We start from the raw sequence: 26,312 nt of genomic DNA on the forward strand, positions 1-26,312 counted from the left end.
GGCGAGTTTCTAGGTGGATACCCATCTGTTAATCACATCTTGTGATATTGTCATGATGAGTGGGATTACAGAGGAGAGCTGTAATAAGGTTTACACCAATGTCCTGTGTTTACCTTAAGAAACATCTTTCTACGAGGCGTCATCTGAACATCAACTCTTTATTATGACTTCTGCCATTTTTGAGCCAACTATGTAACGAGCACGTTATGGTCTTCACGTTTTCAGCAGTGAACAATCATAGACAAGCTTAGGGAAAACAGGAGACATGGACTCAACTGCATAATATTTTCTAGCTGCCCCCAAGAGCATACACTCTCATCTATGCAGGAATGACAAGAGAAAAATTGCAGCATATGGTTTGAATTACATTGGACTCTTATAGCTGTAAATACTTGAAAATTGCCCCATACGTAAAGACTAAAACTTCTATAGCAATAACACCACACCACACATGTACAAAACTGTAACTACTATAATACTGCCCCCTATGTACAAGAATATAACTACTATAATACTGCTCCTATGTACAAGAATATAACTACTATAATACTACCCCCTATGTACAAGAATATAACTACTATAATACTGCCCCTATGTACAAGAATATAACTACTATAATACTGCTCCTATGTACAAGAATATAACTACTATAATACTGCTCCTATGTACAAGAATATAACTACTATAATACTGCCCATATGTACAAGAATATGACTACTATAATACTGCCCCATCTACAAGAATATAACTACTATAATACTGCCCCTATGTACAAGAATATTACCACTATAATACTGCCCCTATGTACAAGAATATAACTACTTTTATACCGCTCCTATGTACAAGAATATAACTACTATAATACTGCCCTTTATGTACAAGAATATAACTACTATAATACTGCTCCTATGTACAAGAATATAACTACTATAATACTGCTCCTATGTACAAGAACATAACTACTATAATACTGCTCCTATGTACAGGAATATAACTACTATAATACTGTCCCTATATACAATAATATAACTACTATAATACTGCTCCTATGTACAAGAATATAACTACTATAATACTGCTCATATGTACAAGAATATAACTACTATAATACTGCCCCTATATACAAGAATATAACTACTATAATACTGCTCCTATGTACAACAATATAACTACTATAATACTGCTCCTATGTACATGAATATAACTACTATAATGCTGCCCCTATGTACAAGAATATAACTACTATAATACTGCCCCTATGTATAAGAATATAACTACTATAATACTGTCCCTATATACATGAATATAACTACTATAATACTGCCCCTATGTACAAGAATATAACTACTATAATACTGCTCCTATATACAAGAATATAACTACTATAATACTGCCCCCTATGTACAAGAATATAACTACTATAATACTGCTCCTATGTACAAGAATATAACTACTATAATACTGCCCCCTATGTATAAGAATATAACTACTATAATACTGCTCCTATGTACAAGAATATAACTACTATAATACTGCTCCCTATGTACAAGAATATAACTACTATAATACTGCTCCTATGTACAAGAATATAACTACTATAATACTGCTCCCTATGTACAAGAATATAACTACTATAATACTGCTCCCTATGTACAAGAATATAACTGCTATAATACTGTCCCTATATCTAATATATAAAGCTGAATGTGTGTGTGTGTGTGTGTCCGGGATTGGCATCTGCACCGTCGCAGCTACAGCCACAAAATTTTGCATAGTCACACGTCTGGACCCCGAGAGCATCATAGGCCATGTTGTGAGGCAAAATTTTAACCCTGCGCGTTCCAATTCACCAAACAATTTTGCCCCTATCTACATAATAGGGAAAAAGTGAAAGGAAAAGTGTTGGAGGCAAATTGACAGCTGCCAGATCTGAACAAGGGGGACTTAAAGAATGAGAGCGATGGCGCCAAAGAGTATATACCATACAGTTGCTAAGGTGGGGCCCCAACATGGGATACTCACCACACACGGGTATATAAACACACACACAAAATGCGCCACACACTACCATGTGCTTGAACACATATACCACCCTCAGCGCACATTTCACCACACATACACCAACCTCGCCACATAAAAGTCGAAACACAAAAGTCACTGCTCAAAACTCGCCACGAGCAAAACTCGCCACATGCAATACTCACCTCATAGAAAACTCACTACAGGCAAAACTTGCACACGCAGAAAAATTGCCACATGCACAAAAGTTGCAACACATGCAAAAGTTGCCTCACACAAAACTTGCACATACTCAAAACGCACCACACATAAAACTCGCCATGCGCAAAACTCGCCATGCGCAAAACTTGCTGCACACAACACTAACCTGTCACATGCAACTCGACACACAAAAGGTTGCTACACGCATGTCGCCACACAAAACTCATCTCATAAAAGTCGCTACATGCATGTCGCCACACGCAACTCAACACACACAACTTGACACATGAAACTCGCCCTAAAAGACACACAAGTCTGGTATTATCCTTCAAAAATAAAAATCTGATTAATAAGCAGACAAACTACAAGAGCAACAACTGTACCATATAGGAAATACAGCAGCTGTCAGTCACATGACCTGTCTATTATGTGTATGTGTGAGCTAATATATACTGCCAGGGGGGAGGGCTTCATGTTGGCTGGGCATTTATCAGGCTGCCAATTTAGCTTACAAATACTGAGGTAAAAATACTGACCAAATAACGTATGAACAAGGTCTAATACAGGAGGAGATGACATACAGGTATATACTATATACAGAGGAGATGACACACAGTTATATACTATATACAGGAGCAGATGACACACAGGTATATACTATATACAGGAGGAGATGACATACATGTATATACTATATACAGGGGAGATAACATACAGGTATATACTATACACAGGAGGAGAGGACACACAGGTATATACTATATACAGGAGGAGAGGACACACAGGTATATAAGAATATACAGGAGGAGATGACACACAGGTATATACTATATACAGGAAAAGATGACACACAGGTATATACTATATACAGGGGAGAGGACACACAGGTATATACTATATACAGGGGGAGATGACACACAGGTATATACTATATACAGGGGAGATGACTGTTATGACCCCAGTGGACAGGGTCTCAGAGGAACGTGTAAGTCTGCAAGATACAAAAATCCAGCTCATAGGGCTGTGGTAACTGGGTTGACCAAATAGCTACTCCTAACGCCAACACTAGAAGTAGCCGGGGATCATGCCTACGGTGATCGCTAGATGACTCGCGCCAGCCGGAGAATCTAACTACCCCTAGGAGAAGAAAACAAAGACCTCTCTTGCCTCCAGAGAAAGGGACCCCAAAGCAAGATACAAGCCCCCCACAAATAATAACGGTGAGGTAAGAGGAAATGACAAACACAGAAATGAACCAGGTTCAGCAAAGAGAGGCCAGCTTACTAATAGCAGAATATAGCAAGATAACTTATCTGGTCAACAAAAACCCTATAAAAATCCACGCTGGAGATTCAAGAACCCCCGAACCGTCTAACGGTCCGGGGGGAGAACACCAGCCCCCTAGAGCTTCCAGCAAAGGTCAGGATACAGATAGGAACAAGCTGGACAAAAATACCAAACAAAACAAAAGCAAAAAGCAAAGAAGCAGACTTAGCTTGAAAAACAGGAACCAGGATCAGAGGACAAGAGCACAACAGATTAGCTCTGATTTCAACGATGCCAGGCATTGAACTGAAGGTCCAGGGAGCTTATATAGCAACGCCCCTGAACTAACGGCCCAGGTGAGGATATAGGAAAAGACAGACGCTCCAGAGTCAAATCACTAATGACCACTAGAGGGAGCAAAAAGCAAAATCACAACAGTACCCCCCCCTTAGTGAGGGGTCACCGAACCCTCACCACGACCACCAGGGCGATCAGGATGAGCGGCATGAAAGGCACGAACTAAATCGGCCGCATGAACATCAGAGGCGACCACCCAGGAATTATCTTCCTGACCATAGCCCTTCCACTTGACCAGGTACTGAAGCCTCCGCCTGGAGAGACGAGAATCCAAGATCTTCTCCACCACGTACTCCAACTCGCCCTCAACCAACACCGGAGCAGGAGGCTCAGCAGAAGGAACCACAGGCACAACGTACCGCCGCAACAAGGACCTATGAAACACGTTGTGGATAGCAAACGACACAGGTAGATCCAGGCGAAAGGATACAGGATTAAGAATTTCCAATATCTTGTAAGGACCAATAAAACGAGGTTTAAATTTGGGAGAGGAAACCTTCATAGGAACAAAGCAGGAAGAAAGCCACACCAAATCCCCAACACGTAGTCGGGGACCCACACCGCGGCGGCGGTTGGCAAAGCGCTGAGCCCTCTCCTGTGACAACTTCAAGTTGTCCACCACAAGATTCCAGATCCGCTGCAACCTATCCACCACAGAATCCACCCCAGGGCAGTCAGAAGGTTCCACATGACCCGAAGAAAAACGAGGGTGGAAACCAGAGTTGCAGAAAAACGGCGAAACCAAGGTGGCGGAACTAGCCCGATTATTAAGGGCAAACTCAGCTAACGGCAAGAAGGTCACCCAATCGTCCTGATCAGCAGAGACAAAAACACCTCAAATAAGCCTCCAAAGTCTGATTAGTTCGCTCCGTCTGTCCATTAGTCTGAGGATGGAAAGCAGACGAAAATGACAAGTCAATGCCCATCCTACTACAAAAGGATCGCCAGAATCTGGAAACGAACTGGGATCCTCTGTCTGACACAATATTCTCAGGGATGCCGTGCAAACGAACCATGTTCTGGAAAAACACAGGAACCAGATCGGAAGAGGAAGGCAGTTTAGGCAAAGGATACTGAAATTTGACAGTGATCTTATTTAAAAGCCGATAGTCAATACAAGGCCTCAAAGATCCGTCCTTTTTAGCCACAAAAAAGAATCCCGCACCAAGAGGGGAAGAAGACGGACGGATGTGTCCTTTCTCCAGAGACTCCTTGATATATGAACGCATAGCGGTATGTTCAGGTATCGACAGATTAAACAGTCTTCCCTTAGGAAATTTACTGCCTGGAATCAAATCTATTGCACAGTCACATTCCCTATGAGGAGGCAATGCACTGGACCTGGACTCGCTAAAGACATCCTGATAATCAGACAAGTACTCCGGAACTTCCGAAGGCGTAGAAGAAGCAATAGACACAGGCAGGGAATCCTCATGAATACCACGACAGCCCCAACTAGACACTGACATAGCCTTCCAGTCAAGGACTGGATTATGGGTCTGTAACCATGGCAGCCCCAAAACAACCAAATCATGCATTTTATGTAGAACGAGAAAACGTATCACCTCGCGGTGTTCAGGAGTCATGCACATGGTCACCTGTGTCCAATACTGCGGCTTATTTTCTGCCAATGGCGTAGCATCAATACCCCTAAGAGGGATAGGATTTTCTAATGGTTCAAGAATAAAACCACAGCGCTTAGCAAATGAGAGATCCATAAGACTCAGGGCAGCACCTGAATCTACAATCGCCATGACAGGATAAGATGACAGTGAGCAAATCAAAGTTACAGACAGAATAAACTTAGGATGCAAATTACCAACGGTGACAGGACTAACAACCTTAGATATACGTTTAGAGCATGCTGAGATAACATGTGTAGAATCACCACAGTAGTAGCACAAGCCATTCCGGCGTCTATGAATTTTCCTCTCATTTCTAGTCAGGATTCTATCACATTGCATCAAATCAGGTGTCCGTTCAGACAACACCATGAGGGAATTTGCGGTTTTTCTATCACATTGCATCACATCAGGTGTCTGTTCAGACAACAACATGAGGGAATTTGCGGTTTTGCGCTCCCGCAACCGCCGGTCAATTTGAATAGCCAGGGACATGGTATCATTCAGACCTGTGGGAATGGAAAAACCCACCATAACATTCTTAATGGCCTCAGAAAGGCCATTTCTAAAATTAGCGGCCAGTGCACACTCGTTCCAATGTGTCAGCACGGACCATTTCCGAAATTTTTGGCAATACACCTCAGCCTCGTCCTGGCCCTGAGACATAGCCAGCAAGGCTTTCTCTGCCTGAATCTCAAGATTGGGTTCCTCATAAAGTAAACCGAGCGCCAGAAAAAACGCATCAATATCAGCCAATGCCGGATCTCCTGGCGCCAACGAAAAAGCCCAATCCTGAGGATCACCCCGTAAGAATGAAATAACAATTTTTACTTGTTGAGCAGAGTCTCCAGACGAACAAGGTTTCAGGGACAAAAATAATTTACAATTATTCCTGAAATTCCTAAACTTAAATCGGTCTCCTGAAAACAGTTCAGGAATCGGAATCTTGGGTTCAGACCTAGGATTTCTGGTAACATAATCTTGTATACCCTGCACACGAGCAGCAAGCTGGTCCACACTTGTAATCAAGGTCTGGACATTCATGTCTGCAGCAAGCTTAAGCCACTCTGAGGTAAAGGGGAAAAGAAAAAAAAAAATGAGACGGGAAAAAAAAACCTCAAAATTTTCTTTCTTATAATCCCACTTCTGCAATGCATTAAACATTTAATACTGGCCTGGCATACTGTTATGACCCCAGTGGACAGGGTCTCAGAGGAACTTGTAAGTCTGCAAGATACAAAAATCCAGCTCATAGGGCTGTGGTAACTGGGTTGACCAAATAGCTACTCCTAACGCCAAAACTAGAAGTAGCCGGGGATCATGCCTACGGTGATCGCTAGATGACTCGCGCCAGCCGGAGAATCTAACTACCCCTAGGAGAAGAAAACAAAGACCTCTCTTGCCTCCAGAGAAAGGGACCCCAAAGCAAGATACAAGCCCCCCACAAATAATAACGGTGAGGTAAGAGGAAATGACAAACACAGAAATGAACCAGGTTCAGCAAAGAGAGGCCAGCTTACTAATAGCAGAATATAGCAAGATAACTTATCTGGTCAACAAAAACCCTATAAAAATCCACGCTGGAGATTCAAGAACCCCCGAACCGTCTAACGGTCCGGGGGGAGAACACCAGCCCCCTAGAGCTTCCAGCAAAGGTCAGGATACAGATAGGAACAAGCTGGACAAAAATACCAAACAAAACAAAAGCAAAAAGCAAAGAAGCAGACTTAGCTTGAAAAACAGGAACCAGGATCAGAGGACAAGAGCACAACAGATTAGCTCTGATTTCAACGATGCCAGGCATTGAACTGAAGGTCCAGGGAGCTTATATAGCAACGCCCCTGAACTAACGGCCCAGGTGAGGATATAGGAAAAGACAGACGCTCCAGAGTCAAATCACTAATGACCACTAGAGGGAGCAAAAAGCAAAATCACAACAATGACACACAGGTATATACTATATACAGGGGAGATGACACACAGGTATATACTATATACAGGAGGAGATGACACACGTATATAATATATACAGGAGGAGATGACATACAGGTATATACTATATAAAAGAGGAGATGACACATAGGTATATAGAGGAGGAGATGACATACAACAGGTATATACTATATACAGGGGAGATGACATACAGGTATATACTATATACAGGAGATGACATACAGGTATATACTATATAAAGGAGGAGATGACATACAGGTATATACTATATACAGAAGAGATGACATACAGGTATATACTATATACAGGAGTACAGGAGGAGATGACACACGTATATAATATATACAGGAGGAGATGACATACAGGTATATACTATATAAAAGAGGAGATGACACATAGGTATATAGAGGAGGAGATGACATACAACAGGTATATACTATATACAGGGGAGATGACATACAGGTATATACTATATACAGGAGATGACATACAGATATATACTATATAAAGGAGGAGATGACATACAGGTATATACTATATACAGGAGGAGATGACACATAGGTATATACAATATACAGGAGGAGACGACATACAGCAGGTATATACTATTTACAGGGGAGATGACATATAGGTATATATTATATACAGGGGAGATGACATACAGGTATATACTATATACAGGAGATGACATACTGGTGTATACTATATAAGAGAGATGACAAACATGTATGTACTGAGGGGAAAATGGGAGGTGTGAGGTGAAAATGAGAGGTGTGAGGTGAAAATGAAAAGGTGTGAGTGCAAAATGACATACAGGTATATACTATATACAGGAGGAGATGACACATAGGTATATACAATATACAGGAGGAGATGACATACTGCATGTATATACTATTTACAGGGGAGATGACATACAGGTATATACTATATATAGGGGTGATGACATACAGGTATATACTATAAACAGGAGATGACATACAGGTGTATACTATATAAGGGAGATGACAAACATGTATGTACTGAGGGGAAAATGAGAGGTGTGAGGTGAAAATGAGAGGTGTGAGGTGAAAATGAAAAGGTGTGAGTGCAAAATGAGAGGAGTGAGGGAAAATAGTTGGGTGATCGGAACATGACAGATGTGAGGTCGAAATGACAAGTGTTAGGGGGGAATGAGAGGAGTGCGGGGGGAATGAGAGGAGTGAGGGGGGAAAATAAGGGGAATGAAGGGGAAAATGAGAGGTGTGAGGGAGAAAATAAGAGATTTGAGGGGGAAAATGAGAGGCGTGATGGGAAAATAAGAGAAGTGAGGTGCTATAACTAACCACAGATATTTACTATGCCCAGGCAACGCCGGGCTCTTCAGCTAGTACAAGAATATCACTGCTATAATACTGCCCCTATGTATAAGAATAGAACTACTATAACACTGCTCCTATATACAAGAATATAGCTACTATAATACTGCTCCTATGTACAAGAATATAACTACTATAATACTCTCCTATGTACAAGAATATAACTAATACAATACTGTTACTATGTACAAGAATATAACTATTATATTACTGCTCCCTTTGTACAAGAATATAACTACTATAATACTGTCCCTATATACAAGAATATAACTACCATAATACTGCCCCTATGTACAAGAATATAACTACTATAATACTGCCCCTATGTACAACAATATAAGCACTATAACACTGCTCCTATATACAAGAATATAACTACTATAATACTGCCCCAATGTACAAGAATATAACTACTATAATACTGCCCCTATGTACAAGAATATAACTACCATAATACTGTCCCTATGTACAAGAATATAACTACTATAATACTGCCCCCTACGTATAAGAATATAACTACTATAATACTGCTCCCTTTGTACAAGAATATAACTACTATAAGACTGCTCCTATGTACAGGAATATAACTACTATAATACTACTCCTATGTACAAGAATATAACTACTATAAGACTGCTCCTATGTACAGGAATATAACTACTATAATACTGCTCCTATGTACAAGAATATAACTATTATAATACTGCTACTTTGTACAAGAATATAACTACTATAATACTGCCCCTATGAACAAGAATATAACTACTATAATACTGCCCCTATGTACAAGAATAAAACTACTATATTAATGCTCCTATGTACAAGAATTTAACTACTATAATACTGCTCCTATGTACAAGAATATAACTTCTATAATACTGCCTCCTATGTACAAGAATATAACCATTATAATACTGCCCCTATGTACAAGAATATAACTACTATACTACTGCTCCTATGTACAAGAATATAACAACTATAATACTGCCCCTATGTATGAAAATATAACTACTATAGTACTGCTCCTATGTACAAGAATATAACTACTATAATACTGTCTCTATGTACAAAACTATAACTACTATAATACTGCCACTATGTACAAGAATATAACTACTATAATTCTGGTTGTATAATACCAGAATCACAGGGGGGGGACATAGTGAATGACCTACATAGAGCTGGGACCACCGTAACAAAGGCTACCATCAGTAACACACTATGCCACCATGGACTCAGATCCTGCAGTGCCAGACGTATCCCCGTGCTTAAGCCAGTACATGTCCAGGCACTTCTGAAGTTTGTTAGAGAGCATTTGGAGTATCCAGAAGAGTATTGGGAGAATGTCTTATGGTCTGATGAAACCAAGGTAGCACTTTTTGGTAGAAACAAAACTCGTTGTGTTTGGAGGTGACAGAATGCTGAGTTGCAGTGAAAGAACACCATACCTACTGTGAAGCATGGGGGTGGCAACATCATGCTTTGGGGCTGTTTCTCTGTAAAGGGACCAGGACGACTGATCCGCGAACATGAAAGAATGAATGGGGCCATGTATCAAGAGATTTTGAGTGCAAACCTCCTTACATCAGCAAGGGCATTGAAGATGAAACGTGGATGGGTCTTTCAGCATGATAATTATCCCAAGCAGACTATCAGGACAACAAACGAGTGGCTTCGTAAGAAGCATATGAAGGTCATTGAGTGGCCTAGCCAGCCTCCAGATCTCAACCCCATAAAAAACCTTTTGGAGGGAGTTGAAAGTCTGTGTTGCCTAGCAACAGGCCCAAAACATCACTGCTCTAGAGGAGATCTGCATGGAGGAATGGGCCAACATGCCACCAACAATGTGTAAAGACTTACAGAAAACATTTGACCTCTGCCATCTGTCAACAAAGAATATATGACAAAATATTGAAACGAACTTTTGTTAATGACCAAATACTTATTTTCCACCATAATTTGCAAAATAAATCTTGCCAAATCAGACAAGGTGATATTCTGAATTTGTTTTCGAAATTTTGACTCTCATAGTTGTGGTCTACCTATGATGTCAATTACAGGCCTCTCTCATCTTTTTAAGTGAGAAAAGTTGCACAGTTGGTGACTGAGTAAATGCCTTTTTTTCCCCCATTGTATCTACTATAACGCTGCTCCTATGTACAAGAATATAACTACTATAATACTGCCCCTATGTACAAGAATATAACTACTATAATACCGCTCCTATGTACAAGAATATAACTACTATAATACTGCCCCTATGTACAAGAATATAACTACTATAATACTGCTCCTATGTACAAGAATATAACTACTATAATACTGCTCCTATGTACAAGAATATAGCTACTATAATACTGCTCCTATGTACAAGAATATAACTGCTGTAATACTGCCCCCTATGTACAATAATATAACTACTATAATACTGCTCTTATGTACAAGAAGATAACTACTATAATACTGCTCCCTATGTACAAGAATATAACTACTATAATACTGCTCCCTATGTACAAGAATATAACTACTATAATACTGCTCCTATGTACAAGAATATAACTACTATAATACTGCTCCTATGTACAAGAATATAACTACTATAATACTGCTCCTATGTACAAGAATATAGCTACTATAATACTGCTCCTATGTACAAGAATATAACTACTATAATACTGCCTCAATGTACAAGAATATAACTACTATAATACTGCTCCCTATGTACAAGAATATAACTACTATAATACTGCTCCCTATGTACAAGAATATAACTACTATAATACTGCTCCTATGTACAAGAATATAACTACTATAATACTGCCACTATGTACAAGAATATAACTACTATAATACTGCTCCTATGTACAAGAATATAACTACTATAATACTGCCCCTATGTACAAGAACATAACTACTATAATACTGCTCCTATGTACAAGAATATAACTACTATAACACTGCCCCTATGTACAAGAATATAACTACTATAATACTGCTCCTATATACAAGAATATAACTACTATAATACTGCTCCTATGTACAAGAATATAACTACTATAATACTGCCCCCTATGTACAAGAATATAACTACTATAATACTGCTCCTATGTACAAGAATATAACTACTATAATACTGCTCCTATGTACAAGAATATAACTACTATAACACTGCCCCTATGTACAAGAATATAACTACTATAATACTGCTCCTATGTACAAGAATATAACTACTATAATACTGCTCCTATGTACAAGAATATAACTACTATAATACTGCCCCCTATGTACAAGAATATAACTACTATAATACTGCTCCTATGTACAAGAATATAACTACTATAATACTGCCCCCTATGTACAAGAATATAACTACTATAATACTGCCCCCTACGTACAAGAATATAACTACTATAATACTGCTCCTATGTACAAGAATATAACTACTATAATACTGCCCCTATATACAAGAAAATAACTACTATAATACTGCCCCCTATGTACAAGAATATAACTACTATAATACTGCTCCTATGTACAAGAATATAACTACTATAATACTGCTCCTATGTACAAGAATATAACTACTATAATACTGCCCCCTATGTACAAGAATATAACTACTATAATACTGCCCCCTATGTACAAGAATATAACTACTATAATACTGCTCCTATGTACAAGAATATAACTACTATAATACTGCCCCTATATACAAGAATATAACTACTATAATACTGCCCCCTATGTAAAAGAATATAACTACTATAATACTGCTCCTATATACAAGAATATAACTACTATAATACTACCTCCTATATACAAGAATATAACTACTATAATACTGCCTCTTATGTACAAGAAAATAACTACTATAATACTGCCCCCTATGTACAAGAATATAACTACTATAATACTGCTCCTATGTACAAGAATATAACTACTATAATACTGCCCCCTATGTACAAGAATATAACTCATATAATACTGCCCCCTATGTACAAGAATATAACTACTATAATAATGCTCCTATGTACAAGAATATAACTACTATAATACTGCTCCCTATGTACAAGAATGTAACTACTATAATACTGCTCCCTATGTACAAGAATATAACTACTATAATACTGCTCCTATGTACAAGAATATAACTACTATAATACTGCCCCTATGTACAAGAATATAACTACTATAATACTGCCCCCGATGTACAAGAATATAACTACTATAATACTGCTCCTATGTACAAGAATATAACTACTAGAATACTGCTCCCTATGTACAAGAATGTAACTACTATAATACTGCTCCCTATGTACAAGAATATAACTACTATAATACTGCTCCTATGTACAAGAATATAACTACTATAATACTGCCCCTATGTACAAGAATATAACTACTATAATACTGCCCCCTATGTACAAGAATATAACTACTATAATACTGCTCCTATGTACAAGAATATAACTACTATAATACTGCTCCCTATGTACAAGAATGTAACTACTATAATACTGCTCCCTATGTACAAGAATATAACTACTATAATACTGCTCCTATGTACAGGAATATAACTACTATAATACTGCCCCTATGTACAAGAATATAACTACTATAATACTGCCCCCTATGTACAAGAATATAACTACTATAATACTGCTCCTATGTACAAGAATATAACTACTATTATACTGCTCCCTATGTACAAGAATATAACTACTATAATACTGCTCCTATGTACAAGAATATAACTACTATAATACTGCTCCTATGTACAAGAATATAACTACTATAATACTGCCCCCTATGTACAAGAATATAACTACTATAATACTGCCCCCTATGTACAAGAATATTACTACTATAATACTGCTCCTATGTACAAGAATATACCTACTATAATACTGCCCCTATATACAAGAATATAACTACTATAATACTGCCCCCTATGTAAAAGAGTATAACTACTATAATACTGCTCCTATGTACAAGAATATAACTACTATAATACTACCTCCTATATACAAGAATATAACTACTATAATACTGCCTCTTATGTACAAGAAAATAACTACTATAATACTGCCCCCTATGTACAAGAATATAACTACTATAATACTGCTCCTATGTACAAGAATATAACTACTATAATACTGCCCCCTATGTACAAGAATATAACTACTATAATACTGCCCCCTATGTACAAGAATATAACTACTATAATACTGCTCCTATGTGCAAGAATATAACTACTATAATACTGCTCCCTATGTACAAGAATGTAACTACTATAATACTGCTCCCTATGTACAAGAATATAACTACTATAATACTGCTCCTATGTACAAGAATATAACTACTATAATACTGCCCCTATATACAAGAATATAACTACTATAATACTGCCCCCTATGTACAAGAATATAACTACTATAATACTGCCCCTATGTACAAGAATATAACTACTATAATACTGCCCCTATGTAGAAGAATATAACTACCATAATACTGTCCCTATGTACAAGAATATAACTACTATAATACTGCCCCCTACGTGTAAGAATATAACTACTATAATACTGCTCCCTTTGTACAAGAATATAACTACTATAATACTGCTCCTATGTACAAGAATATAACTACTATAATACTGCCCCTATGTACAAGAATATAACTATTATAATACTGCTACTTTGTATAAGAATATAACTACTATAATACTGCCCCTATGAACAAGAATATAACTACTATAATACTGCCCCTATGTACAAGAATAAAACTACTATATTACTGCTCCTATGTACAAGAATTTAACTACTATAATACTGCTCCTATGTACAAGAATATAACTACTATAATACTGCCTCCTATGTACAAGAATATAACCATTATAATACTGCCCCTATGTACAAGAATATAACTACTATACTACTGCTCCTATGTACAAGAATTTAACTACTATAATACTGCTCCTATGTACAAGAATATAACTACTATAATACTGCCCCCTATGTACAAGAATATAACTATTATAATACTGCCCCTATGTACAGAATATAACTACTATAATACTGCTCCTATGTCCAAGACTATAACTACTATAATACTGCTCCCTATGTACAAAACTGTAACTACTATAATACTGCTCCTATGTACAAGAATATAACAACTATAATACTGCCCCTATGTACAAGGATATAACTACTATAATACTGTCTCTATGTACAAAACTATAACTACTATAATACTGCCACTATGTACAAGAATATAACTACTATAATTCTGGTTGTATAATTCCAGAATCACAGGGGGGGACATAGTGAATGACCTACATAGAGTTGGGACCACCGTAACAAAGGCTACCATCAGTAACACACTATGCCACCATGGACTCAGATCCTGCAGTGCCAGACGTATCCCCGTGCTTAAGCCAGTACATGTCCAGGCACTTCTGAAGTTTGTTAGAGAGCATTTGGAGTATCCAGAAGAGTATTGGGAGAATGTCTTATGGTCTGATGAAACCAAGGTAGCACTCTTTGGTAGAAACAAAACTCGTTGTGTTTGGAGGAGACAGAATGCTGAGTTGCAGTGAAAGAACGCCATACCTACTGTGAAGCATGGGGGTGGCAACATCATGCTTTGGGGCTGTTTCTCTGTAAAGGGACCAGGACGACTGATCCGGGTACATGAAAGAATGAATGGGGCCATGTATCGTGAGATTTTGAGTGCAAACCTCCTTCCATCAGCAAGGGCATTGAAGATGAAACGTGGATGGGTCTTTCAGCATGATAATTATCCCAAGCAGACAATCAGGACAACAAACGAGTGGCTTCGTAAGAAGCATATGAAGGTCATTGAGTGGCCTAGCCAGCCTCCAGATCTCAACCCCATAAAAAACCTTTTGGAGGGAGTTGAAAGTCTGTGTTGCCTAGCAACAGGCCAAAAACATCACTGCTCTAGAGGAGATCTGCATGGAGGAATGGGCCAACATGCCACCAACAATGTGTAAAGACTTACAGAAAACATTTGACCTCTGCCATCTGTCAACAAAGAATATATGACAAAATATTGAGACGAACTTTTGTTAATGACCAAATACTCATTTTCCACCATAATTTGCAAAATAAATCTTGCCAAATCAGACAAGGTGATATTCTGAATTTGTTTTCGAAATTTTGACTCTCATAGTTGTGGTCTACCTATGATGTCAATTACAGGCCTCTCTCATCTTTTTAGTGAGAGAAGTTGCACAGTTGGTGACTGAGTAAATGCCTTTTTTTCCCCCATTGTATCTACTATAACGCTGCTCCTATGTACAAGAATATAACTACTATAATACTGCCCCTATGTACAAGAATATAACTACTATAATACCGCTCCTATGTACAAGAATATAACTACTATAATACTGCCCCTATGTACAAGAGTATAACTACTATAATACTGCTCCTATGTACAAGAATATAACTACTATAATACTGCTCCTATGTACAAGAATATAGCTACTATAATACTGCCTCTATGTACAGCAATATAACTACTATAATACTGCTCCTATGTACAAGAATATAACTGCTGTAATACTGCCCCCTATGTACAATAATATAACTACTATAATACTGCTCTTATGTACAAGAATATAACTACTATAATACTGCTCCTATGTACAAGAATATAACTACTATAACACTGCCCCTATGTACAAGAATATAACTACTATAATACTGCTCCTATGTACAAGAATATAACTACTATAATACTGCTCCTATGTACAAGAATATAACTACTATAATACTGCCCCCTATGTACAAGAGTATAACTACTATAATACTGCTCCTATGTACAAGAATATAACTACTATAATACTGCTCCTATGTACAAGAATGTAACTACTATAACACTGCCCCTATGTACAAAAATATAATTACTATAATACTGCTCCTATGTACAAGAATATAACTACTATAATACTGCCTCCTATGTACAAGAATATAACTACTATAATACTGCCTCTTATGTACAAGAAAATAACTACTATAATACTGCCCCCTATGTACAAGAATATAACTACTATAATACTGCTCCTATGTACAAGAATATAACTACTATAATACTGCCCCCTATGTACAAGAATATAACTACTATAATACTGCCCCCTATGTACAAGAATATAACTACTATAATACTGCTCCTATGTACAAGAATATAACTACTATAATACTGCTCCCTATGTACAAGAATGTAACTACTATAATACTGCTTCCTATGTACAAGAATATAACTACTATAATACTGCCCCTATATACAAGAATATAACTACTATAATACTGCCTCTATGTACAAGAATATAACTACTATAATACTGCCCCTATATACAAGAATATAACTACTATAATACTGCCCCCTATGTACAAGAATATAACTACTATAATACTGCTCCTATGTACAAGAATATAGCTACTATAATACTGCTTCTATGTACAGCAATATAACTACTATAATACTGCTCCTATGTACAAGAATATAACTGCTGTAATACTGCCCCCTATGTACAATAATATAACTACTATAATACTGCTCTTATTTACAAGAATATAACTACTATAATACTGCTCCTATGTACAAGAATATAACTACTATAACACTGCCCCTATGTACAAGAATATAACTACTATAATACTGCTCCTATGTACAAGAATATAACTACTATAATACTGCTCCTATGTACAAGAATATAACTACTATAATACTGCCCCCTATGTAAAAGAGTATAACTACTATAATACTGCTCCTATGTACAAGAATATAACTACTATAATACTGCTCCTATGTACGAGAATGTAACTACTATAACACTGCCCCTATGTACAAAAATATAATTACTATAATACTGCTCCTATGTACAAGAATATAACTACTATAATACTGCCTCCTATGTACAAGAATATAACTACTATAATACTGCCTCTTATGTACAAGAAAATAACTACTATAATACTGCCCCCTATGTACAAGAATATAACTACTATAATACTGCTCCTATGTACAAGAATATAACTACTATAATACTGCCCCCTATGTACAAGAATATAACTACTATAATACTGCCCCCTATGTACAAGAATATAACTACTATAATACTGCTCCTATGTACAAGAATATAACTACTATAATACTGCTCCCTATGTACAAGAATGTAACTACTATAATACTGCTCCCTATGTACAAGAATATAACTACTATAATACTGCCCCTATATACAAGAATATAACTACTATAATACTGCCTCTATGTACAAGAATATAACTACTATAATACTGCCCCTATATACAAGAATATAACTACTATAATACTGCCCCCTATGTACAAGAATATAACTACTATAATACTGCTCCTATGTACAAGAATATAACTACTATAATACTGCCTCTATGTACAAGAGTATAACTACTATAATACTGCTCCTATGTATAAGAATATAACTACTATAATACTGCCCCCATATACAAGAATATAACTACTATAATACTGCCCCCTATGTACAAGAATATAACTACTATAATACTGCTCCTATGTACAAGAATATAACTACTATAATACTGCCTCTATGTACAAGAATATAACTACTATAATACTGCCCCCATATACAAGAATATAACTACTATAATACTGACCCCTATGTACAAGACTATAACTACTATAATACTGCTCCTATGTACAAGAATATAACTACTATAATACTGCTCCTATGTACAAGAATATAACTACTATAATACTGCTCCTATGTACAAGAATATAACTACTATAATACTGCTCCTATGTACAAGAATATAACTACTATAATACTGCTCCTATGTACAAGAATATAACTACTATAATACTGCCCCTATGTACAAGAATATAACTACTATAATACTGCTCCTATGTACAAGAATATAAATACTATAATACTGCCTCTATGTACAAGAATATAACTACTATAATACTGCCCCCATATACAAGAATATAACTACCATAATACTGCCCCCTATGTACAAGAATATAACTACTATAATACTGCTCCTATGTACAAGAATATAACTACTATAATACTGCTCCTATGTACAAGAATATAACTACTATAATACTGCTCCTATGTACAAGAATATAACTACTATAATACTGCTCATATATACAAGAATATAACTACTATAATACTGCTCCTATGTACAAGAATATAACTACTATAATACTGCTCCTATGTACAAGAATATAACTACTATAATACTGCTCATATATACAAGAATATAACTACTATAATACTGCTCCTATGTACAAGAATATAACTACTATAATACTGCTCCTATGTACAAGAATATAACTACTATAATACTGCCCCTATGTACAAGAATATAACTACTATAATACTGCTCCTATGTACAAGAATATAACTACTATAATACTGCCTCTATGTACAAGAATATAACTACTATAATACTGCCCCCATATACAAGAATATAACTACTATAATACTGCTCCTATGTACAAGAATATAACTACTATAATACTGCCCCCATATACAAGAATATAACTACTATAATACTGCCTCTATGTACAAGAATATAACTACTATAATACTGCCCCCTATGTACAAGAATATAACTACTATAATACTGCTCCTATGTACAAGAATATAACTACTATAATACTGCTCCTATGTACAAGAATATAACTACTATAATACTGCCCCCTATGTACAAGAATATAACTACTATTATACTGCTCCTATGTACAAGAATATAAATACTATAATACTGCTCCTATGTACAAGAATATAACTACTATAATACTGCCCCTATGTACAAGAATATAACTACTATAATACTGCTCCTATGTACAAGAATATAACTACTATAATACTGCCCCTATGTACAAGAATATAACTACTATAATACTGCCCCTATGTACAAGAATATAACTACTATAATACTGCCCCCTATGTACAAGAATATAACTACTATAATACTGCTCCTATGTACAAGAATATAACTACCATAATACTGCCCCCTATGTACAAGAATATAACTACTATAATACTGCTCCTATGTACAAGAATATAACTACTATAATACTGCTCCTATGTACAAGAATATAACTACTATAATACTGCCCCCTATGTACAAGAATATAACTACTATTATACTGCTCCTATGTACAAGAATATAAATACTATAATACTGCTCCTATGTACAAGAATATAACTACTATAATACTGCCCCTATGTACAAGAATATAACTACTATAATACTGCTTCTTATGTACAAGAAAATAACTACTAACAAAAAAACTGCAGACGTGTATTTTTGTAGCTCTGCTGAGAATGGGTAACAAAATGGGAAAAACTGACACTTAGTTGCTTTCTTTTTATATCCTTTCTCATAATTTCTAAACGACTAAAACAAAACTAAGACATACAAAAATAATTTGAATTACCAAATGAGAAAAAAACGTTTGGTTTTCAACCCACATGTGCTTAAAAAAAGGAACTATTTTTGGTAATTACAAAGCCAAAATGATCCGCCTTATGCCAGGAGTCCTTATTGAGGAAGGGTTAAGTACCTCCATATTTTTGTGTCTGATAGAATCTGCCATGATTATTAAAAACAGTGGTCAACAGCACACATCAATATTCATTGACTGCCTCCGAGAGCCCTGCAAGCTTCCTCTTACCTGCTGGCATCCCTGTGCTCCTTTTTTGTTTAGCCGACCTGGTGTAACATTGTTGTGACGTAATGCACATGAGACATAGCGCCAGACCCCTTAAAGGGTGTTTACCAAGCCCATAAATTGGTGTTATGTATAGAGCCTTTACTTATGAGCAATTTTTCATTTGGCTGCTTATTAAAATTTTCAGCGGTTCGTGAGATATTAATACTTTTCTTCTTTTGTTTACAGCTCGTTGCCTTGGAAACAGACCATAATAGCAGAATACTTGCACAGTGCCTACAGGCTCTTTTCTGTTGAGCTTGTAAGCACTGTTTTGATCAGGATCACTGGAGCATACTGTTACCTTGTAATCCCAGCCAGTTTCAGTGCAGTGCTTACAAGCAAGACAGCAGCAGTGGTCGGTCTCCTAGGCAATTATCTGTAAACAAAAGCTTTAATATCTCAAGAATGGCTGCTAATTTTAATAAGGGGTACCGTATATACTCGTGTATAAACCGAGTTTTTCAGCACATTTTTTTGTGCTGAAAATGCCCCCCTCGACCTATACATTTAATTTAATATTGGATCCAAACACACAGGTTAAATGGAAGATCTGCGATTCACAATATGCAGTGATCTTCTACCCTCAGATCTCCCAGGTTGGCATGACACACTCGTGACAGTTCCCTGCAGTTTCAGAAAATGTTTTTCAAAGCACAGAAACACAACACAAAATACTAAATACTAAAATTGGGCAACTTTATTTGAGTGGAATTGAATGCTAGTAAAACTTTACCAAAGTCTACATTCTACAGAACATGGATTTTATGTTACTCACTCTGCACTGGGTGCCACATTGCAGAACCATAGAGGACCATATAAAGGTTAAAAAAACCTTCGCCGCTCCCCTCTGTCATCTCCTGTGGCCTCTTCATGGTAGGCAGTAACTTCGGCCACAACTGAGTTCTGCATGTCGTAAGGTTGTTACGTTGAAAGTCCAAGTCTAGTGGGAAGAGGTGGTAAAAAGAGATGCCGAGACACGGACAATGAGCAGGGTGAGTGGTGACATGAGTATTCATTGTTTTTTGGGGGAGCTTGTTTTTTACATATTACGTTTATTCCGATAATTATTGGAGAATAACTACATTGTGAATTTAAGTTCTCTAAAAAATCCATGCGATTTGGCGAATCCGAATAATCTTGTCAGATCCACTCACCTCTATGAAAAGGTCATATAACAAATGAAAAACACATTAGAACAGGCCCTCACCCAACTCTTTACGCCATCTCTGCCATTGTCAGCTCCTTAGTTTTCCTCACGGGTCTTTGGTTCTTTTGGCACCAATGCCTGTGCAGTTATGTGAGGGGTGATGTACGTCAATGAGGTTAATGATATGGGGGGCATCCAACAAAGACTCAGAGTCAACCTCTTTCAGGCTCTGAAAAGAGTTTTCAGGAAATTCTAAACTAACTTGATTCATTACAAATTGATTTGCACATCTCTAGTTGCATCTAAAGTCAATTTCTCGTGGATGAAAACCATTTTAAGAAACTGAAAATTGTCCACTTTGGTCAATGCCTTTTTTTATTAGAAATGTCCTCAAAAGTAAGTTGATGACTTTCTGTTAGACTGAAGCACCCTCTGGTGACCATCTGTAATTTGTGGTCGAACATGGTAGCAAGGGTTCATTTTCCATTTTCCCTGCAGCACCACAATAGGGAAAATGAGATATTGCACAGTAGCCATTGAAATCAACAGGTTGTCTGTATCTTGTATGGACAAGTTGTGTCCTCCAGAAGAAAATAATTGATACTCTATATCAACTTGGATTATCATGATAAATTCTGTAGCAAAGCAAGGCTGTTATTATTTGCACCTTGCTGGCTCTGCTTATAGCCAGGCTAGGTGTTTACCTTAGTCGGTGAGCTGTGGGAAGCAGACCATAGTGGATTTGTGTTGGAGCTGAAAGAGAGATAAGCTAGAATCCCTCTCTGAAACGAGACTGCACAGGCCTTGTGCACAAAACTGCAAGTATCAATGGTTGCTATGGAAAATAGCTGTTTTGTGAGACCAAACTATGACTAGCTCAGCGGTGTCTGAACATGTCTATGTGAATGCTACCTACTGCCTACCTGAGAGCATGAATCCCTACAGTTCATTAAAACTGTTGTGGAAACGCTGATGCTGGTTTTAGGTGTCAGGTACATTTGGCGTTATTCTTGCACAGGTCTTTATTGTTACTATTATTATTCATTTTTATAGCACTATTTATTCCCTGGCGCTTTACATGTGAAAAAAGGGGCATACATAGACATGTACAATAAACATGAGCAATATAAGGCACACGCAAGTACAAAAGGAGAGAGGACCCTGCCCGCGAGGGCTCACAGTCTGCAGCAGATTGGTGAGGATACAGTAGGAAAGGGTAGAGCTGGTCATGCGGCAGTTCAGTAGACTGAGGATCACTGCAGGTTGTAGGCTTGTCAGAAGAGGTGGGTCTTCATGTTCCTTTTGAAGGTTTCCATGGTAGGCGAAAGTCTGATGTGTTGGGGTAGAGAGTTCAGAGTATGGGGGAAGCACAGGAAAAGGCTTGTATGCGGTTGTGGGAAGAAGAGATAAGAGGGGCGTAGAGAAGGAGATCTTGAGAGGATAGAAGGTTGCGTGTAGGTAAGTACCGAAAGACCATGTCACAGATGTATGGAGGAGACAGGTTGTGGATGGCTTTGTATGTCATAGTTAGGGTTTTGAATTGAAGCCTCTGGACAATAGGAAGCCAGTGAAGGGCTTGGCAAAGAGGAAAGGCTGAGCAATAATGGGGAGACAGGTGAATTAGTCGGGCAGCAGAGTTTAGGATAGATTGGAGTGGTGCAAGAGTGCTAGAGGGGAGGCCAGAGAGTAGGAGGTTGCAATAGTCAAGGCGGGAGATGATGAGGGTGTGCACAAGTGTTTTTGCAGTTTCTTGGTCAAGGAATGTAAGGATCCGGGAAATGTTTTTGGGTTTGGAGTCAACAGGAGCAGGCAAGGGCTTGGATATGTGGCTTGAAAGAGAGGGCTGAGTCAAGTATCACCCCGAGGCACCGAACATGAGGGACTGGGGAAAATGAGCAACCATTGATTTTGATGGATAGGTCTGGTGGAGGGGTAGAGTGAGATGGGGGAAAGATGATGAATTCTGTTTTGTCCATGTTTAGTTTTATAAAGGGAGCAGAAAAGAAAGATGAAATAGCGGACAGCCATTGTGGGATTTTGGTCAGTAAGGAGGTGATGTCAGATCTAGACAGGTAGATCTGCGTGTCATCAGCGTAGAGATGATACTGCAAACCATGGGATTCTATGAGATGTCACATGCAGAAAGTGTAGATGGACAAGAATAGGGGTCCTAGAACTGATCCTTGGGGAACAACGACAGAGAGGGGGTGAGGTGAAGAGGTGATGTGGGAGAGGAAGACACTGAATGTCCGGTCTGTTAGATATGATGAGATCCAGGATAGGGCCAAATCTGTGATGCCTAGAGATGAGAGAATCTGCTACAAGAGGGAATGGTCCACAGTGTCAAAGGCAGAAGACAGGTCAAGGAGAAGGAGGACAGAATAGTGTTGCTTGCTCTTGGCGGTTAGTATGCCATTGGTGACTTTAGTTAGAGCAGTTTCAGTAGAATGATGTGGTCAGAAGCCAGATTGTAACCGGTCAAAGAGGGAGCAGGAGGAGAGTTGGGAGAACAGTTCAAGATGGACATGCAATTCCAGCAGTTTTGAGGCATAATCGAGAAGTGATATCGGGCAATAGCTAGACACAGAAGATGGGTCGAGGGAGGGTTTTTGAGGAAGGGTGTGATTGAGGCATGTTTGAAAGATGAGGGGAAGACACCATTTGCAAGTGAAAGGTTGAAGAGATGTGTTAGGGTTGGGATGAAGACTGTGGCAAGGTTAGAGATGAGGTGGGACAGGAGTGGATCAAGCGTGCAAGTGGTGAGATGTGATCTTGACAGAAGGGTGGAGAGCTGATTGTCTGTCATGGTGGAGAAGCTGGTCTGAATATTTTCCGTACCCACAGTATATACCAGGATGGGGTATATGTACCGTAGAGGGAGATACCTATGTGTCACTGCGCTTAAAGGCGTCAGTGATATGAAATCAGAGCATTTTTTCTCCAGCACACTACGTGGTTGTGAAGGTTAAGTTGCATAAAAGGGCTGGTTTTATGTGGACCTTCATAGAGCGGGTGGGAGAAGGTCCACTTTATCTTCCCTGGCAGACCAGTCAATCACATGATGGGTAAATCACAGGCTTAGGTTTAAACAACTGAGCTCTACAGGCAGCCTGGGTTCAGCTATCCTGGAGAAAGGAGTCTCCAGAGGCCTTGCGGCTCGTCGAGCACAGACTGAACCTGTGCTGCTCCAGAGCGGGGTGCCGCCCGCAACATACGGACTGTGTTGCAGCATTTTTTGTTTTCCTATTTTGTTTTGCTGAGTTTTGTTCCCATGGGTTGATTTATGCTGCTTGACAATAAACCAACAAAGACTTGAAGAGATGGCGTTCCCAATTTTTCCTGCCTCTCTGTGCCGCCACGCGAGTGAACTACCACAAGTGGTGTTTCGAATGTGGGCATCGTTCCAGGAATGCCAGTAGCAGTCGTGGTCAAAACTGAATGTCCGGTTAAAGGAAGCCACAAGCCAGCGGACTGCATCAGGTAAAATGTAGGACCTCCTCAAGCATCTAGTGAGAGTGCAGTAGCAACAACAGCTGGCCCATCAGGAGATGAGTAAGCTGCTCATCCAGCAACTACAGCAGCAGGATCAATTCAAACAGCAACAGCAGAAGATCGAGTTGCTTGCCGAGGCAGTTCGGGAAGGCCAGAAACCCAGCTTAGAGGTCCAGGTGACGACACACACATCCGGAAGGCGGTAAGATGAGCGATGCAGAAAATGACCCAGGGTGAGGATGTAGAGGCATTTCTGACTGTTTTTGAGCAGGTGGTGGAGAGATTGTTGCCAGACCACTGGGCAGAGGTGCTGGTCCCCTATCTAACCGGTGAGTCCCAGAAGGCTTATTATGACCTGACCTTGCAAGATACCTGGGAATATGAGAAACTGAAAACTGAGATACTGGCTCGCTCAGGGGTGACGATGTCTGTAAGAGGGTTCATCATTGGGCGTATTGTGGTGACAAGCCACCTCACTCCTGCATGTTCGACTTACTTCACCTGGTGCAGAAATGGTTACAGCCGGAGTCCTCCATCCCAGCCCAGATGGTGGAGTGGGTTGTAATGGACAGGTTTATCCATTCACCTCCTAGGTCGGTACAGACATGGGTGGCCCAGGGGGATCCTCGGAATGCGGAAGACCTGGTCGGCCTAGTAGAAAGATACCAGGTGGTCGAGAGGTCCCTAAAAGAAGCTGGGGGCTGTGCATCCCCATACTGGGGTACCCAGCGGGAGCCTGAGTTCCAAAAGTGGGGTAGAGCCACCACTGGGGGAGGTTCGAGGTTCCAAGGTCCTGTTGAAGGGGTGTAAAAGACTGCTGGCAAGGACTTGATCTGTTGGCAGTGCAACAGTCCTAGACACATCGCTGCCCATTGTCCTTTGTCTTCTGAGCAGATGGACTGCAGTCTAGGCCGGCGCTGCTCATATTTCACTTACCCTGCTTCCAGTGTGGACCATCAGCCCGGGGATGGGCCTCAGTCATGTCCTGTGACCACAAACGGGGCGCTGGTGTCAGGACTATTGGACTCGGTCTACGCTTCCCTGGAGCTGATTCCAGGGAAGTGTGTGGGCATCTGCTGTATCCACGGAGATGCCAAGGACTACACAGTTGCCAGTGTCTGTATAAAAACTAACTGTGGCACTGAG

Source organism: Ranitomeya variabilis, chromosome 2 (assembly GCF_051348905.1).
Source record: "Ranitomeya variabilis isolate aRanVar5 chromosome 2, aRanVar5.hap1, whole genome shotgun sequence".
In the NCBI taxonomy this organism is placed as follows: domain Eukaryota; kingdom Metazoa; phylum Chordata; class Amphibia; order Anura; family Dendrobatidae; genus Ranitomeya; species Ranitomeya variabilis.